This window comes from Ovis aries, chromosome 5, assembly GCF_016772045.2.
Source record: "Ovis aries strain OAR_USU_Benz2616 breed Rambouillet chromosome 5, ARS-UI_Ramb_v3.0, whole genome shotgun sequence".
NCBI lineage: Eukaryota > Metazoa > Chordata > Mammalia > Artiodactyla > Bovidae > Ovis > Ovis aries.
In genome coordinates, this window is record NC_056058.1 from 96,198,728 (window position 1) to 96,205,562 (window position 6,835).

Consider the following 6,835-nt stretch of genomic DNA (forward strand, 5'->3'; position numbering starts at 1 on the left):
CCTTTGATTTTCTTTGAATAAATAATCAGCTACAATTAAGATGTTTTGCCAGCTAAAATTAGTCATGCTTTAATGAAGCATAACTCCAAATATGCTGAAATATTTGATTTTCACTCTGCTATGTATAAGACATGATCCTCTACACTGGGTCAAAGAGAAAGGGAGGAAAAGATGTAAAAGACACAGTTTTTACCCTGAGGTGATTACAGCAGAGCCAATTTGATTATTGGAAAGAACCATGATTGGGAGTTGGGAAATTCTAGTCTTGGATTGTGCAGTTAAACTGATATGGTTTATAAACCATAGCTGGTCTTTTAATTCGAATTTCAATGACTTGTAAAATGTCAGGATTTGACCAAGGGATTACTTAAGACCATTTGGTTCTCCTAGGTCTATTTTACTCTTATTTGGAGCCTTGATTTATAAATTTTAGGTTTATATTTAAATGATAAATCAGGCTGAATTTTTATTTTATTAGTATTCTGGAAACCATAAAAACAAAAGATTTGTGATTATATGTTTTACTTGTGAATGGATTACAATTATCTGCATGAGCACTGCTAGAATTAAAATTATAATGATGAACAATAATCATGAGGTTGAACAAAAATAAAACAACCAAGTTGTAGATTTCATACATGTAAAACTGAAAAGTATATGAAAACATCCAAAACAACATAAAATTTAGGTATGTGCTTCTATGTGGTATGAAAATGAAAGGAATGATGAATAAGCAAATCAAGATAATGGTTACCTTTGCCGAAAGAGAAGCGAGGAAAAGAAGGGTGGGTTCAGAATAGTGACACATTGGTCTCTAAAGTATTTTGACATTCTGTTCGTTAAACCAAGTTCAGAATACATATGCTAATTGCTATTGACATCTTCTATCTGCAGATGGGGGATTCCCTGGTGAGTCAGATGGTAAAGAGTCTGCCTATAATGTGGGAGACCCTAGTTCGATCCCTGGGTCAGGAAGATTCTCTGGAGAAGGAAATGGCAACAAACTCCAGTACTCTTGCATGGAAAATCCCATGGACGGAGAAGTCTGGTGGGCTAAAGTCCATGAGATCCCAAAGAGCTGGACATGACTGAGCAACTTCACTTCTTCTATCTGCATTATACTATTATTTTTTATGTTAGAAATAGTTCATAATAAATCTAGGAGTGGATCATCTACTGACTGCAAAGCAAATTGGTAAATTATTTTGTAGAGTAATTCAGCAATATTTTGTGAAGCTAAGTGCAGTCTGTAAAACAGCAGTTACACTTAAATGCATACACTTCAGAGCAGTGTTTTTAGTATTTGTTTTAATCTAGGGATGATTTTATCTCCCAGGGGACATTTGACAAAATCTGGAGACATTTTTGTTGATCATAAAATAGGGATTACCATTAACTTATAGTGGGTAAAGACCAGGGATGCTACTAAATATCCTACAATGCACAGGGCAGTTCCTCACTTCTGAATTCAGCAACAAAGAATTATCCTGCCCCAGATGTCAAGGTTGAGAAACCATATCCTAGAGAATTGCACATCCCTGTATACAAAAAAGAATATTTAAATATGTTCATTACAATGTTTACCAGTTCAGTTGCTCAGTTGTGTCCGACTCTTTGCGACCCCATGAATTGCAGCATGCCAGGCCTCCCTGTCCACCACCAACTCCCGGAGTTCATGCAAACTCATGTCCATTGAGTCGGTGATACCATCCAGCCGTCTCATCCTCTGTCATCCCCTTCTCCTCCTGCCCCCAATCCCTCCCAGCATCAGAGTCTTTTTCAGTGAGTCAACTCTTCACATGAGGTGGCCAAATTATTGGAGTTTCAGCTTCAGCATCAGTCCTTCATAAGAACATCCAGGACTGATCTCCTTTAGAATGGATTGGTTGGATCTCCTTGCAGTCCAAGGAACTCTCAAGAGTCTTCTCCAACACCACAGTTCAAAAGCATCAATTCTTCGGCGCTCAGCTTTCTTCACAGTCCAACTCTCACATCCATACATGACTACTGGAAAAACCATAGCCTTGACTAGACAGACCTTTGTTGGCAAAGTAATGTCTCTGCTTTTCAATATGCTATCTAGGTTGGTCATAACTTTCCTTCCAAGGAGTGTCTTTTAATTTTATGGTGGCATTCACCATCTGCAGTGATTTTGGAGACCAAAAAAATAAAAGTCTGACACTGTTTCTACTGTTTCCCCATCTATTTGCCATGAAGTGATGGAACCAGAAGCCAGATCTTAGTTTTCTGAATGTTAAGCTTTAGGCCAACTTTTTCACTCTCCTCTTTCACTTTCATCAAGAGATTTATTAGTCCCTCTTTACTTTATGCCATAGGGTGGTGTCATCTGCATATCTGAGATTATTGATATTTTTCCCAGCAATCTTGATTCCAGCTTGTGCTTCTTCCAGCCCAGCGTTTCTCATGATGTACTCTGCATATAAGTCAAATAAGCAGGGTGACAATATACAGCCTTGATGTATGCCTTTTCCTATTTGGAACCAGTCTGTTGTTCCATGTCCATTCCTAACTGTTGCTTCCTGACCTGCAATGTTTATAGCAATGAATATATTGAGATAATTGAAATATCTATCAATCTGAGCATGCCTCAATAGATTTTGGTATAGTCAAAAAATGAAACTGGATAATAATGAAAATAATTAAAGTAGAGCAATTTAAACATGTTGAATAAAAACATGTAGAGGAATATATATATTTTCTATAAAGTACAAAAGCATTCAACAGAAATCTAGTTATAAAATATGTATCAGTTCAGTTCAGTTCAGTCGCTCAGTTGTGTTTGACTCTTTGCAACCCCACGAATTGCAGCACTCCAGGCCTCCCTGTCCATCACCATCCGCTTGAGTTCACTCAAACTCACGTCCATTGAGTCGGTGATGACATCAGCCATCTCATCCTCTGTCGTCCTCTTTTCCTCCTGCCCCCAATCCCTCCCAGCATCAGAGTCTTTTCCAATGAGTCAGCTCTTCGCATGAGGTGGCCAAAGTACTGGAGTTTCAGCTTTAGCATCATTCCTTCCAAAGAACACCCAGGACTGATTTACTTTAGAATGGACTGGTTGGATCTCCTTGCAGTCCAAGGGACTCTCAAGAGTCTTCTCCAACACCACAGTTCAAAAGCACCATTTCTTTGGCGCTCAGCCTTCTTCACAGTCCAACTCTCACATTCATACACGACCATTGGAAAAACCATAGCCTTGACTATACGGACCTTTGTAGGCAATGTATATGTATCAGTTCAGTTCAGTTGCTCAGTCCTGTCCGACTCTTTGCGACCCCATGAACTGCAGCACTCCAGGCCTCCCTGTCTATCACCAACTCCCGGAGTTCACTCAGATTCACGTCCATCGAGTCAGTGATGCCATCCAGCCATCTCATCCTCTGTATGTGTATAGAAGGCTTCTATTGGCTTTCAGCTGGGAGGAGGCAAAGGTGCAGCTTTCTTTGGTTGTCCCGAATCCAGGTTCATCTGATACCAGCTACCTCCACCATGCTGCCTAAATTCGACCCCAGCGAGATCAGGTTAGTGTACCTGAGGTGCACCAGTGGGGAAGTGGTGCCACGTCTTCTCTGGCCCCCAAGGTCAGCCCCCGGGTCTGTCTCCAAATACTGTTGGTGATGACACTGCCAAGGCAACTGGTGATTGGATGGGTCTGAGAATGACAATGAAATGGACCACTCAGAACAGACAGGCTCAGATTGAGGTGGTACGTTGTGCTTCTACCCTGATTATGAAAGCCCTCAAGGAACCACCAAGAGTCAGAAAGAGGCAGAAAAACATTAAACACAGTGAAAATATCACTTTTGATGAGACTGTCAACATTGCCTGGCAGATGCAGCATCGATCTCTAGCTAGAGAACTCTCTAGAACCATTAAAGAAATCCCGAGGACTGCCCAGTCTGTGGGCTGCAGTGTTGACGGCTGCCACCCTCAGACATCATAGATGGTATCAACAGTGGTGTGGTAGAGTGCCCAGCTAGGAAAGGAACTGCAACTTTACAACAGCAAAGGAAAAAGAAAAATAAAGGATTTTTTGACAACCAAAATATGTATATATATGCACAGAAGCAATAAGTACTGAATTATATTCATGGTTAATTCTTGGGAGGACAGGAGGGAGAGGCATAGTAAAAGAAAAGTGAAATGGATTGGGGAATATTATGTACTTAATTTAAATTCTACCTGTAACATTGTAATTCTAAAACGTTGATGCAAATATTGTAAAATATTGTTCAGTTTCTAGTGGAAGTTTGTATTATCTTCAAAAAGTATCATAGTAATCTAAGCTATGTGCATCACTGAAAAGTTTCTCATGAAGAAAGCTTCCACATTTTTATAAATGCCAGTTTTTATTAACATCACTTTCTTTTAGCTTATATCAAAATATCTGAAATCTGCTCCTTAGAAATAATACTCAATCTTTTTTCAGGCAGAAATCTGAAAGTAGTCTTAAGAAATTGAGGTTTATGGCTGTTTACTGATCTAAATGATTTTGATTTTCTATTTGCTGGATAGAAAAGGATCATCTCCCTTTAATACAACTATTTCTATTATTTCTTCACTATCTGTCCAAATTTATTTCCTCCCAGATTGTTCCAAGCCATTCCCTTGATCTGTTAGGCTTTGGTTGAAGAAATGAGTTTTCAGAAAGAACAGAAACCCAGTCATGCCAATTTATATCTTTTAGTTTTCAAGTTCCTGAATTAGAAGTCTCAAGATTGTGAACCTTTCCATTCTCTCAATTACTTTTAATGCAGATCCAGACAAAATTCCAAATGACTGTTTTTGGAATGTTTCAAGTTGCATCTGTTTATGTGATGACACAATACAAGTATCTTTAGATTTTGATGTGGAATAAGTCAGTGGATTACATAATTTATGCTAAAATTATTGGCAAGACTTTTTCTTCAAAGCTATTTTGTGTGTTTTTCAAATATATTCTGGTCTGATACTCATATAAATATCAAGCATGTTATGAAAACAGCAACATCCTCTGTGCTCCTCTTTTAGAAGATCCTGGGGAGGACGCTGTGTTCCCATCAGAGTCCCTGCCTCAGGAGGGCTCTAAGAGGAGGAACTACTCAGCCTCCATGTGGAAAGGCAGAGCCCCGAAGTTCTTTTTTCCTCTAGTTTTTAAAACTGAATATAGTTGATTTATTTACAAGGATTTAATTTTTGCTGTACAATATAGCAACTCAGTTATATACACACACATATATATCTATTATTTTTTAATCATCCTTTCCATTATGATTTATCCCAGGGGTAGGCTATAGTTCCCTGTGCTATACACAGTGAACCTTGTTGGTTCACTGGACCAACAGTGGACCTTGTTGTTTATCTATTCTGAATGTAATAGTTTGCATCTTCTAACCCTAAATTTGCAGTCTATGCTTCTCCCTCTCCCCCTTGGCAAACACAAGTCTGCGAGTCTGTTTCTATTTGTGCCATATTTTACATTCCACATATAAGTGATATCATATTGTATTTATCTTTCTGACTTAATTCACTTAGTAGTATAATCCCTAGTTGCATCCACGTGTGTGCATGTATGTGTACACATAACACATCTTCTTTTATCCATTCATCTGCTGATGGACATTTCTGTGTTTTGGCTATTGTGAATAGTGCTGCTATGAACATAGGGGTGCATGTATCTTTTGAATTAGTTTTGTCTTGGGTGTAAGCCCAGGAAGGGGATTGCTGGATCATATCATAGTTCTGTGTTTAGTTTTCTGAGGAAGCTCCATACTGTTTTCCACAGTGGCTGTACCAATGTATATTCCCACCAACAGTGTCTCCAACACTCCAACGCTTCTCTTTTTCCACACTCTCTACAGCATTTGTTATTGGTAGAATTTTAATGATGACCATTCTGGTTTGTGTGCGGTGGTACCTCACTGTAGTGTTCATTTTCTTATCTCTAATAGTTATTGATGATGAGCATCTTTTTATGTACCTTCTGATTTCTATTAAGGTCTCCTGCCAATTTTTCAATTGTGTTTTTGTGGTGGTTGAGTTGTATGAGTTGTTTGTGTAGTTTGGAGATTAAGCCCTTGTCTGTCACATCATTTGCAAATATTTTCTCCCGTTTCCTAGGTTGTCCTGAAGTACTGATCGGGGAAGAGGGAGAAGCTGCCCAGCAATACTCTGCCTTTCTCCAGGCTTCAGTGGACTTTTCCCCCATCAGGTCCACTCCCTCAACCACCACTACTTTCCCCTTGAGACTAGAACATTCCAAATTTCTACTTTTGACCCATTTTCAGTAGCTTTATCCTATTCTTGTCACCTCTTATTATTTTAGCACCTATAAATGTAGATCTGGTCAGCACAGAATTTATTTATAGCTTATTATCCCTTGCCTTGTATGTATGTTGGTGATGTACTACCTTGCTTAATAGGCTGCTAGTACTTTGGGTTAATGTTGAGTTTTAGATCAAAGAAATTTCTAGATCAGAAACAGATGAATTAATTTGAAGTCAAGCATTTCTCACTAGTTTTGATGTTATTTGATGTGTTGATTGCTAATTAAACACAGTACCACCAGATTTTAAATATGAATGTAGCCTACCTTTAAAATATTCTTAAGAACTATTAAGATTTCTGATTAAACATGATGGAAGTGAAAAATAAAGGGATAAATGGGTAAAAACTCTTAAGGTTAAAGTAACTTATCAAAAGGAGTCTTCTCTTTTTTTGGTGTATATAAATGTGGGGAAAGTGTTCCTATTAGCACTTTCAGCATGGCTAAATCATGCCCACTAATAGTCTGTTAGAGAAGGGGTAAAGAACCTGGATCCCAGAGCCAATTGAC

At 38.5% G+C, this 6,835-nt stretch overlaps 1 pseudogene; it reads left to right on the plus strand.

Moving 5' to 3' along the window:
- Positions 1 to 3,495: 3,495 nt before the first annotated feature.
- LOC101103723 (large ribosomal subunit protein uL11-like) lies at positions 3,496 to 4,169 on the plus strand (annotated as a pseudogene).
- Positions 4,170 to 6,835: the final 2,666 nt, after the last annotated feature.